We start from the raw sequence: 13,129 nt of genomic DNA on the forward strand, positions 1-13,129 counted from the left end.
ATATGTGCATTGAAGGACATATCCTGGTCAAAAATGACTCCAAGATTTCTCACAGTGTTACTGGAGGCCAAAGTAATGCCATCCAGAGTAAGTATCAGGTTAGACACCATGTTTCTAAGATTTGTGGGGCCGAGTACAAGAATTTCAGTTTGATCTGAATTTAGAAGCAGGAAATTAGAGGTCATCCAGGCCTTAATGTCTTTAAGACATTCCTGCAGTTTAACTAATTGATGTGTGTCATCTGGCTTCATTGATAGGTAAAGCTGAGTATCATCTGCATAACAATGAAATTGATGCAGTGCTTTCTAATAATACTGCCTAAGGGAAGCATGTATAATGTAAATAAAATTGGTCCTAGCACAGAACCCTGTGGAACTCCATAATTAACCTTAGTGTGTGAAGAAGACTCCCCATTTACATGAACAAATTGGAGTCTATTAGATAAATATGATTCAAACCACTGCAGTGCAGTACCTTTAATACCTATAGCAAGCTCTAATCTCTGTAATAAAATGTTATGGTCAACAGTATCAAAGCTGCACTGAGGTCCAATAGGACAAGAACAGAGATGAGTCCACTGTCAGAGGCTCTAAGAAGATCATTTGTAACCTTCACTAATGCTGTTTCTGTACTGTGATGAATTCTGAAACCTGACTGAAACTCTTCAAATAAACCGTTCCTCTGCAGATGATCAGTTAGCTGTTTTACAACTACTCTTTCAAGAGTCTTTGAGAGAAAAGGAAGGTTGGAGATTGGCCTATAATTAGCTAAGACAGCTGGGTCAGTGATGGCTTTTAAGTAGAGGTTTAATTACAGCCACCTTGAAGGTCTGTGGTACATAGCCAACTAATAAAGACTGATTGATCATTTTTAAGATAGAAGCATCAATAATTGGAAAGACTTCTTTGAACACTCTAGTAGGAATGGGATCTAACAAACATGCTGCTGGTTTGGAGGAAGTAACTATTGAAGTTAACTCTGAAAGATCAACTGGATCCAAAGAGTCTTTGGCTCGAGGCGGACCTCTAATTTTCTTTACTTACTCTTTGTATTGTCACGGGTTGTATGAACACTGCTCGTTTTTATGTATAATAATGCAGCAGCCGTTCAACCGGGCTTTATAAGGTTGGTGAAGAATACGTCTATTAAAGGATAACACTGTGGAATTCCCAGTACCAGTGTGGTTGTGTGTTTTTGGCTGCCTGATAAGTACGCCCGCCGCCTCCTCTTCACCACCGAACACAACCCAGACGTTACAAACGTTTTTTCCAAAAAGCGACTAGCAGCAAATTTAGTGACTTTTCCCGGTGACATTGGGGACTTTTGGAAACCTGAAATCTCCACTATTGCCATGCTTCGCGTACAAACAGCCTTTGTACTGCATCTGTCCATACGCTTTGGCATCGCCCAGACCCCTTAACAGTACCTGGCTGTTGGTTTGTACCATAAGTCATGTGACCTTAACAGTGGAAGTGGGTCTGTTTGTGTCCCCGGATACAGCTGATAGTGGTGTGCAATACAGCAAGATTTGGTATCGATCCGATACCAAGTAAATACAGGGCCAGTATTGCTGATACTGACACTGATACCAATACTTTCTTATAATTATGATGAATTTTCATGAAGTTTAAGTGTTTTGTGATTTTTTTCCCTTTGGATCATTAATAAGTTAAAAACCAGGACAGAATTGGGCAAAGTCTATAGGTTAATATAAAACAATATGATGAACACCAGAAGAGATAAGAGGCAGAGATGTTATTCTGTCCTGGCAGTTGTGTCCAAACAAAGCACTGACAGATAGCTAACGAGAGTAAAATGAGGAGTGGGGCTTTCCTTCATTATAGTTTCATTGAACTGCCACTTCATCCACATATACAGGGTTTATACAGGAATCCTAGAGTTAAATTTACTACATTTTACTACCTATTTTTACTACCTCTAAAATATTTTTACTACCAGGACGAAATCGAGCAGCAGCCTTTTTTGGGGTAGCGGTGGATTCACAGCACTAAGCCATGTAAGATGATCGCCCATCTCTAACCAAAGACAAAACTGTATGCCACTTACTTGAAGGTGTAACTGTGACTTTGTCTTGACTAAGACCTCATAAACATTAATATGCCAAACACATTTCAAAAAGTGGCGCAGTAGGTAGGCGCCTGTCTTACAGCCAGTGGGTTGCCGGTTTGAGTCCCTGTCCCTACGCTGCGTTGTGTCCTTGGTCAAGAGACTTAAACCACATTGCCTTACGGTTGTGCTCTAGCTGCATGACCGCAGATGCTCGTCTCTGGATGAGTGATCTGGAACAATCATTTTGTTGTGTGCCTTGTGTGCACAATGACAATGAGTTGAATCTATCTAAATTTGTTTCTTTAAGAATATAAACAAAATGCAATGAAATTCAAGTTTCACAAGCCGATTATTTTATTTTTCAATAAAATCTTGGAATACTGGTTTGCTGCTGAGGTGTGACAGTGATACTTGTGCTCGTAGCTGACCTTGAGGTTGCAGTTTCAGTGCTTTGTGTAGCACCAAAAAACAAAATAGGGATCTGCTCAACACGCGCACGAATCCGCTGCTGGTGAACGGTGGATGCTCGGTGTGATTTGATCGCCGTCACACCGTTTCAGGTCAAATTTATATTTTTTCTGCACACTTTACAAAACGCCTCTCGATCTTAACCGGGGCAGCACGGTGGAACAGTGGTTAGCACTGCTGCCTCACAGATAGAATACCATCTGGAAGGCCTGGGTTCGATTCCACCTTGGCCCAGGCCTCTCCCTCTCTCTGTGTGGAGTTTGCATGTTCTCCCCGTGCTTGCGTGGGTTTCCTCCGGGTACTCCGGTTTCCTCCCACATTCCAAAGACATGCACTTACTGGGGTTAGGTTAATTGGCTACTCTAAATTGCCCATAGGTGTGAATGAGAGCGTGAATGTGAGTGTGAAAGGTTGTTTGTCTCTTTGTGTTGGCCCTGCGACAGGCTGGCGACCTGTTCAGGGTGTACCCCGCCTCTCGCCCTATGACAGCTGGGATAGGCTCCAGCCCCCCCGCGACCCTGAACAGGATGAGCGGAAGCGAATGGATGGATGGATGGATGCAAATATAAGTTGTAAATTTGCAAAACTTGTGTAAAAATATAGTAAATAAAGTTAAATACAACTATTCACATTAAAATGCAGGAAAGGCCTCAGGTGTTTTTGTGTACAACTATTTGCAGAGCAATCAGGACTCACATTAAGATCCTAGACAAATTATTTATGCCGCCTCAAAAAACAGTTTCTGTCCTCCACAAGACTGAGGGGCCCATCACAGGCAAAACCTGCCAGTAATGTTTCTCTTTTACCACTTTTTCACCTGCTCCGCAGCAGTCAAATGCACCCAAATGCATCATGTTACCGCAAAATTTTCTGATTGGTTGATTTTTCCACCAATAGGAAAGGGGTTGTCGGGGATTACTTTTTTGTTTTTTGTTTTTTTATTAGCAAGCACTTCCTGTTAGCGAAACTCACATTTTCGCCGTTTCTTTCTGCACAAAACGCGCATCGAAGGTGAGGACAATATACAGGAAAAAGCGTGGCGTAAATTATTGGGCATAACTCTGGTTTTACTTGGCCTATCAACGTCATTTAAAAACTGGTACATAGTTTGAAGTCTGCACTTTCGACTCATGGCAGCAGCGTCCCGATGCTACGTCATCTAAAATTGGTGATGTCATTTTGACGCGCCAGCGCATCCGTGTACTCCGGAGGGTTAAGCCAGTCTTTGCCGGTCATCGAGCCAAAGTTGTGAAAACTACATTTTCCCATGAAGAGGCGCAAAATGACTCCGCGCATGCGCAACGCAGATCGGACAGTGGAACCGCTCGTCAACAACGTCAGCTCAGGTCCTGCTTAGTAGTTATATTTCTATACAGATCTTATAGTTAAACGAACGTAAAACAAAAAGTCGGCATCAATGGAAACATATTGAAGGAGTGATGAAAAATTTACTACCAAGTCAGATTCTGTTTACTACCTTTTACTAGCCTTAATTTGACCTCATTTAATTTACTACCTTTTACTACCCCGCGGCAACCCTGATATACTCAAATCGTAAAACTACAACAGACATAAAACACATGTCAGTTAGAAAAGTCTCGTCACACTTTCACATGTATTTACACATTTCTTATCAAAATAAGCACTCTCACATTAAGCAATTAACAAACATGGTCATCATTGCTAGGTAACAATGTATAACACAGGCTAGTAGCAAAAGGCTAACACAGAGATGCTTCATCAAACTTAATGATTCAAAGAAAAACGATTCACATGTGTCGTATTATATGACAAACTGTAACTGGCAACACTTACAGACATATCTATTCCAAGGTTTGGAGTGAGAGAAACCACCATGCTGTACAATACTCAAAAAGAACACTAGGCGTCACCATAGCATCATGAAAATATGGAAGTAAACACAATTGTAAAACTTAACATACCTTTTCTTAAACATAAAATCATTTACACAAGTCGGAACACTCCCCGCCTGATATAATTGCTATTATATCACTATATTCATTTCACTGAATCAGTTATCTTTGTCATTACTAGAAAAAAGCAAAACATCAGCAATAGGTCTCAAATACTCTTTCACAGTCCCTTCTTTTGCAGTCTTGACCATGACCTTTCGAACTCTATTGTCACTGCTGCTGGCGATGGCCTTTGTGATAAGTCCAACTGGCCATTCACTGCGTCTCACCTGACAGTCTTTGAGTAGGACAACGTCACCTACTTGGAGGTTTGGTCTATTTTCTGTCCACTTCCTCCTAGGCTGTAGGAGTGTCAAATATTCTTGCCTCCACCTTTTCCAGAAAGAGTTTGCTAGGCTCTGGACTTGGCGCCACTGACTTTTGTGCAGGTGGTCCAATTCAAAGTCTCCTGGAGGAGCAGAGGCGACACTTGCTTTCTGAGTAAGCAGCATTGCAGGTGAAAGGATTTGGGGGACCTCTACATCTGATGAGATAGGGGTCAGAGGACAAGAGTTCATGATGGCCATGACCTCAGCCATTAGTGTGGTCAACACCTCATTTGTAGGGCTGGGTATTGTTAGGTACCTCACGATTCGATTCGAATTCGATTATTGCTGTTGCGATTCGATTCGATATTGATTTAAAGTTGTGAAGACACAAATGATTTAAGATAATGTTGATATTTTTAAAATATTTATTTTCATACAAACTTCTGTAACATCACATTTCTGAGCAAAGAAACAAACTTCTTTCTGCAATGTGCTTAAAGTAGAAAACTGTTCTTAATAAACAATAAAAAATAAAGTGCATGTAAAATAAAATTAGGCATAGCTTATCTCTTGAAAGTCTAATATAAATAAAAATGCATTTCAATAACATCTCTGCATATCAGTGCAGATTTAAACACAAATCATAGGGTTGTATTCAACTGAATTGCACTGAAAAAGTTTAGTGCTTGTAAACATTCTTAGCTTTTGAACATGTAGTGATTAACCTCTAATTTTTGAACATATCTTGAACTGAACTATAGTACTGTAGCCAGAAATAAAGAATTGTACTGTAACAGTACAGTTCTTCATTTCTGGTTACACACTAAGTGGGCACGTGGAGATTCTTGTTCAGAAAAAGCAGCTGATCCACATGCTCAGGCTTCAATGCACTTCTCTGGGCTGTGACTATGTCACCTGCTGTGGAAAAGATCCTTTCAGCAGGTACACTACTGCCTGGGATGCAAAGGTACCTTTTAGCTTGGCATGACAACAACAGGTTGTGCTTCGTGTTTTTGTAGCGCATCTGCGTGGTATCTGGTTAAGTGGTTGCGCCGGTTTGTCGTGTTACTGCAGTACTTTAATTCTCTCTGGCACAGCTTACATACCACCTTGCTTTTGTCGACATCTTGAGTTCCAGATTTAGACGGGAAAGCAAAATGAGCCCAAACATCTGACTTAAAAGTTGACGGAGTTAGCTTTCTACAGCTGCTCGCCATGACTGTTGTTATGCGCTCAGGTGCTCAGCACAGTAACCAAACTCTCAGCGCCCCCAACGTGTCAGGAGGTGAATCGATTCTGAGGAGCCCCCTAAGTGATTATGAATTTTGCGTGAAATTATTGCGATGCATCGATTCTTCAATTATTTTACCCACCCCTACTTATTTGTGAGTCTGGTGGAGCTGTTTTTCAATAATAGGCCATCGAGGATGCACCGTGCAACTCCTATCATTCTCTCCCACACTCCCCCCATATGGGATGAGTGTGGCGAATTAAATGTCCAGGTGCAACCTCGCTCTTGTAGGAAGCTTTTGATCTCTGGGTCTGTCGTATTGATTTGCAGCTCTCTGCAGGCCCCAATAAAGTTAGTGCCTCAGTCTGAACGAAGATGCTGAACTGGCCCTCGCACAGCTAGGAAACGCCGGAAAGCATTGATGAAGCTTGAGGTTGACATTGACTCGATAACTTCCAGATGAACGGCTCTAGTGCTAAGGCAGCTGAATATAACAGCCCACCTTTTGTTCTCAGCGCTGCCCCCTCTGGTTCGGTGTGTCACTACACTCCATGGGCCAAAGACATCAAGCCCAGTGTGAGTAAATGGAGGATCGACAGACACTCTGTCTGCTGGCAGATCTGGCATTTTCTGTACTTCAAGCTTTCTCCTGAGCTTTCTGCACATGAAACATTTATGAATCACACTGGAGATGAGCTTTTTACCTCTGACACAGTCCAGCTGTCTGTAATGCACCCATGGTGAAATGGTGCCCTTGATGAGCTACTTGGTCGTGATAGTGATGAATAAGCAGAGGTGGCAAAAGTACTGACATTCTGTACTTAAGTAGAAGTACAAGTACTTATGTTAAAAAATACTTTAGTACAAGTCGAAGTACTGGTTCAACTTCTCTACTTAAGTAAAAGTAAAAAAGTACAGGCTCTGAAATGTACTCAAAGTAAGAAAGTAAAAGTAGTTCTTTAGAGGATGTTTCTACCTGCTATTTTTGTGTAAAACTAACCGAACCTCATTATATATTATTGTAATAATATAAAATAATATTACATGAGAATACAAATGTTATTCCAATCTAAATTTTAATCCTAATGAATGCACTCAGCTTGAAACTGTTATGTAGGACACAAACTGTGAAAGGCAATTTAAACACAGCTCTGTTCTCTGTGTCCTCCATAGTAGAGGGTGACTGTGCCTCCACCTAAACACCAACATGAGGATACTCAGGGGTTACAGTGGGATTCAGAAGCTGGAGGAACCCTAAGATCAGCTGTAGTGGCTCTGCATGGGGAGAAGAATCACAGCTTTCTATTGTGAGCTCCAGTAAATGATGTTGGTGTGCAGGCTGTGATCAGCTGACCTGCTGCTGCTGCTCTGAGGTTTACTGCTCTGTGTGGATGAAGTGAACTCACAAAGATGTAACCCAGTATTTCACAGCTCTCTGAGCTGATCTCCATCCCCTACACTGACAGCATACAGGCTGTAGAAATGTTGGATTCAGTGAATGAATCTCAGCATCAGCAGCTTTGATTCAGACTCATCTCTGCTGCACTGATGTAACCTGTAACTCTGACCATGAACACAAACACTGTGCTCCAGTCCAACACAGAGCTTTACTGTAAATACAGTACAACAAGCTAACCTAAACTGCAGTATTTTCATAGAATCTTTGAATTACACAACGTCAGCATACTTCAGTTTATTTTGCGGTCCTTACCTTTAATTCTAGCCTCCCTTCTTCCTCTCCTTCCTCTTTCTCCATCTCTGAGTGAACTTCTCTCTCTTTGCTCTCCCTGAAATACAGCAGCTCTTCTTTTAGCTAGCAGACACACTGTGTAACAAACTGCACACACTTTGTGTGTTTGCTGATATTTGTTGAGCATTTAGAAACGTTGCATTTACCTGCCACACGTTACTCCCTTCGTGCTCGCTCCTCTTCAGTAGCGCTAGCTAAGCTGTTTATGTGCCGCAGCGCAACTTACGGACTCGGTCCGGCCCGATTATAGCGCTATAAATGATACATTAATTATATGGGTTTGCGTATTTAATCCCTTTGTACGAGATCAGCCCCGATGATGGAGGATACGCAGTACGATTGTCTCTTATATGTTAATATTCCTCCGTTTAGGCTCAGATCGTTTGATGTTTGACGGCGCACTGACCGAAAACGCAAACTTCTCTGACGTGTTAAAAAGTAACGAGTCTGTTTGAAAATGTAAGAAGTAGAAAGTACAGATACTTGTGTAAAAATGTAGGGAGTAAAAGTAAAAAGTAGTCAGACAAATAAATACTTAAGTAAAGTACAGATACCTGAAAAATCTACTTAAGTACAGTAACGAAGTATTTGTACTTCGTTACTTCCCACCTCTGTGAATAAGCAAGTTGGCGATGTAGCTGGGCGGTATGATCAGGGGGTGTTTCTATTGGTCAGAAAGTTTAGCTGACTGTAACCGCCCACAACTCTCATCAGTCCCTCGCTATCAATAAAGGGGTCAAGTCGTTTGACTGAGCTCTTGTGTGGCACATGTCCATCTTGCATTAGGCTTTCAAATTCATCTTTGTACATCTCTTGCTGCACAGTTTTGATGATTGTGGATTTTGCTTGTGAAAATTCTGCAGTGCAAGGTTTTGTGCAGTGATGCCATTTCTTGCAAGTGTCTGAGTCTAAGGGTTGCAAAAATGACCTTGCTACATGGGTGAGTGTAGCTAAGGCTCTCACAAGAGATTTCCAGCTTGAAAAGCGTTGAAACCTGTGTGAACCTAAAGCCTGGTGTGTCATTTTGGTGGTCAGTGTGGTTACCTGAGGCCGAATCTCAACATCTAGGTCAGGATCTATGAGCTGAAAGCACTGCTCTTTGTTTCATGCAGCATCTGGCAGTTGAAGAAAGGCAGGCCCTGAGAACCAGTTGGTGAGTGGGTCTAGTGGCGTGATCAGCTGGGTTTTGCTCAGTCCGAACATACTGCCACTGATCAGGGGAGGACAGTCTCTGTGCAGCTTGCTCTTTATTGTTTGGTAGCTGCCTCCTTGGTGAACGGAAGGGCAATGGTGTTACCCAGTGGTGATCCTCGCCGTGCTGCATTCCTTTGTTCATAATGTCCATTGCAATGTCTGGATTTTTTTCTTAAATAAAGTGTAAAAAATGACAATTTTTCTATCCATCCATCCATTCGCTTCCGCTTATCCTGTTCAGGGTCGCGGGGGGGCTGGAGCCTATCCCAGCTGTCATAGGGCGAGAGGCAGGGTACACCCTGAACAGGTTGCCAGCCTGTCACAGGGCCAACACAGAAAGACGAACAACCTTTCACACTCACATTCACACCTATGGGCAATTTAGAGTAGCCAATTAACCTAACCCCAGTAAGTGCATGTCTTTGGAATGTGGGAGGAAACCGGAGTACCCGGAGGAAACCCACGCAAGCACGGGGAGAACATGCAAACTCCACACAGAGAGAGGGAGAGGCCTGGGCCAAGGTGGAATCGAACCCAGGCCTTCCAGATGGTATTCTATCTGTGAGGCAGCAGTGCTAACCACTGTTCCACCGTGCTGCCCCCACAATTTTTCTACACTGTACAAAATTATCACTCCACAATAATAAAACATTTACGCTTCCAGCCCCACCCCTACTTCCAGCCTGCGATTTGATGTCAAAATAGACATATTTGGCCCTTTAAGTTACTTTTTTGACATTTTGCTTTCCCCTCCAATTAAGAGGAGTTAATGAAATGTAAAAAAAAAGTAACTTAAAGGGAAAAATTGTCTTATATTTTTGACATCAAATCGCCAGGCCGGAAGTCACCCGGGAGTTTGAGACCACTGACAAATTCCTTTTTTTCCAAAGTAAAATATGTTATCTGTCATGTGACAGTATAACATCAAAACACTGCGGGGAGGGGCGGAGCAAAGTGTGCTGCTGTGACTTGAACAGTCAGCTCACATCTTTGATGAAACCGCAGCGCTGCATAGAGAGAAACTGAAACTAAAGTATCAATCTCATTAAACTAGTATTGATCAATATCAATACCAACATTGGTATTGATATTATCGATATTTGTATCGTTCTGCCCACCACTAGCCGGTGGATATGATGCTGCACTGAGTGGGTGGGTCCTTTGCTGTGATACGTCAGCGTATGGATTTACTGAGCTGGCTGAAATCCTGCTGAGTGAAGGATGGAAGTTTGTTCATTCAGTCTGTTTACATGTTTGTTAGACAGGAGGAAGCACTTTGCTGAAGTCTACTTCACGGCAGACTGGTTTTGTAAAGAATCAGTCAGCCTTTTGCTGTTTTCGCTCTGCATCTGTTATGTTTACATTTTAATAGCACAGCTGCGAGTCTTTTGTTATGAAGGAAAAAGCATTAATTTATTTGAGGAGCATTAGTATTTAAGAGCAATTTCTCCTGTACATCTACAGCTGAATGTTAAAGTGTCTGTGTGACATTTGGGACATTTGACTCAGAGGTGCCTTTTCGTTTATACCTTTGGGGAGAAAAAAATATCAAGATATATTCTGTATATTGATATTCAGGTAAAACAAATATTGAGATATTATTTTGGTCCATATTGCCCAGCCCTAGTAGTTATAAATATATTTATAATGTTTTTTTTTCTTCACTTTTTGTCTCTCCAAAGATGTTATTCCTCTCTCCTTCAGCCTCGGTTGCAACTACATGCAAATGACCAATTATGCAAATTAGGTGATGATGCCAGTTAGCAACTTCTAGCGACTTTTAGGACAGCCAATAGCAACTTTCCTTACTCGACACTAGAGGTGGGTGATACTGGGAATTTTGGTATCGATCCGATACCAAGTAAATGCAGGCCCAGTATCGCCGATCTTGATACCGATACTTTTTCATATTTAAGCTTCATAGATCTAAAGGCTCCAAAAGACCTAGGATAGAATTTCGCCAAACATTTTACGTGACAACAAAATACTTTACTATCACAATCAACGTTTTTGTTTAGAAACAATGGAACAGTAACAAAACAGTTTGCCTTAACATTAGGAAAATTAATCTTTTTTTGAGGTAGAAAAGGAGAAACCACAATACAAAAATAAAATAAAAATTCTCCCTTCACTAGACATCTTTTCTAGTTCCTTCTTTCTTTGTTTCTTTTTTCAAATAGAATTGTTCTTAGGAAAAACAATAAAAAACTAAGGAATTTTCTTCCTTTCAGTGTAATCCTGTTTTTTATTAAACAGATTGTAAAAAAATATCACTCAACACAACTTAAAACAAAATCTCCTGAGGTAGAGGGCTGACAAAAAACAATACAACAAAATGAACACACCACAACAAATACTGTAAACAGTTTCAAAGTTATTCGGTTTTTCAAGTCGAACAATTGAATAAAATAATACAAAAATAAGGAATTTCTTCCCTTCAGTGCACTTCTCTACATTTTTTCTTAAATAAAGAGTGTAAAGTAAGCCTGAGCTGTACCATATTTAGTATATTTGTTTCAATTTCAGAAAATCATTAATCTAATGTTTTTTGGAGGTTTCTAACCTCTGTTATGTTTACAGTCTTGTTTGGCTGTGTAAATATTCCTTGTTGTTAAATTGTTCTGTTCATTATGTTTTTTCTAGTCCACTTCTTATGATATTATATCTTTCAATCCTTATGTAATTTTGTTTGCACTGTGTGCACCAGGGTTATAATAGTTTTGGATTTTACATTATCGTTTAGTTTTAGTTAGTTTTTACTTTTTTTTTCTTTAATTCAGTTAGTTTTAATTAGTTTTCAGAGTGGTTTTGCTCGTTTTTATTAGTTTTCATTTTGGGTTTATTGCTTAGTTTTAGTTTAGTTTCGTTAGTTTCAGTATTAGTTTTAGTTTTTCATACTTTGTCAGGTGCAAGATTCAAGGTACAAGAGTAACTCGTGTAATAAAAACTCAACAAAAGATACCGTTTAAAGAAATATATTCAACAGCCAACTGTTCACAAGACAGCAGCACTACATGCTAAATGTGTGTAATATTAAGGACACATGAACATCAACAGGGATTAACAAAGAAAAACATGAACTCAATAAATTCTACAATAAACTCCCAATAAAGTTCAGCATCCGTGCAGCAGATTAACAACAGCTTCTGTTTTGGAGCTAGCTTGGTTAGATGCTCCATATGTGGCTGACCTCATGTCCATATTTATTCTTGTGTAGCTGAATTGTGTGTGTTCATTACCTTACGGTCGTGTGCTGCGGTGCCGGCTGGGACTTCTTTTGGTTCTCGCTCTTTGTGCTCAGTTTTTTGGCTGCAAACACATTTGTCCCTCTTATTTCACTTTCTTCATTCCTTCATGTCCATTCCGACAGTTTTAGCAGCTCCCTCCAGGAATTTGCTGACATTTGTGAGTCCTTATATTGTTTGTTCCTGATTGTTATTCTCTCACTGATAAAGTGGGCGAAAACACACAAGGACGAAAAGGTTCATCACAACGTTGAGGCTGCGTGGCAGCGAGGAGCAGTCACATGAAGGCCAGATTGTCGGTTCAGAGCGGTTTCCTTGTGTGCGCTTCTCAGGTGGACTTTGACGTTGGTGTTTTTTCCTAACTGAGACGTGTTCCATACATTTTTCATCATTCACAACAAGACGCTCTTCTATCTGTATTATCGGACTCAAAGAAACTCCATACGGGACTCTGCCGCTTTCTCGGCAGACCGCTGCCATTACTTTAAGGACCAGCGCGGTGGGCGCACACACAGCTGCCCGACGGCGCTCCCAGCTTAGACTCGGAGAGCAGAAAAATGATCAATCCATGAGGCTTTTATATAAAATGACAAACAAGGAAAGGAAGGTCATTTTATCTATAATTTTAGTTAGTTTTAGTTCGTTTTTTAAACTCACAATACAGTTTTAGTTAGTTATCGTTTTTTCCTTTTAATTTTAGTTTTCATTTATTTCAGTTAACGACAATGTTTTTTCAATTTCAGTTTTCGTTATTTCCTTCGTTTTCGTTAACTATAATAACCCTGGTGTGCACTTGCCTGTTGCTTTAATTCTATAAAATTCCCTGTTGTGGGATAATTAAAGCTTTATCTAACGTTATCTTATCTTAGATAACACTTTGCAATGGAATAAATGTACTAGATTATTTCAATGTCTTAATTCTATATTTT

At 40.6% G+C, this 13,129-nt stretch overlaps 1 protein-coding gene across 2 annotated transcripts in view; it reads left to right on the forward strand.

Annotated features, from left to right (window-relative positions):
- The window catches only part of LOC115799114 (NACHT, LRR and PYD domains-containing protein 14-like), a 488,499-nt gene that overhangs the window by 118,996 nt on the left and 356,374 nt on the right, over positions 1-13,129 (forward strand). The window lies entirely within an intron of this gene.

This window comes from Archocentrus centrarchus, chromosome 20 (assembly GCF_007364275.1).
Source record: "Archocentrus centrarchus isolate MPI-CPG fArcCen1 chromosome 20, fArcCen1, whole genome shotgun sequence".
NCBI lineage: Eukaryota > Metazoa > Chordata > Actinopteri > Cichliformes > Cichlidae > Archocentrus > Archocentrus centrarchus.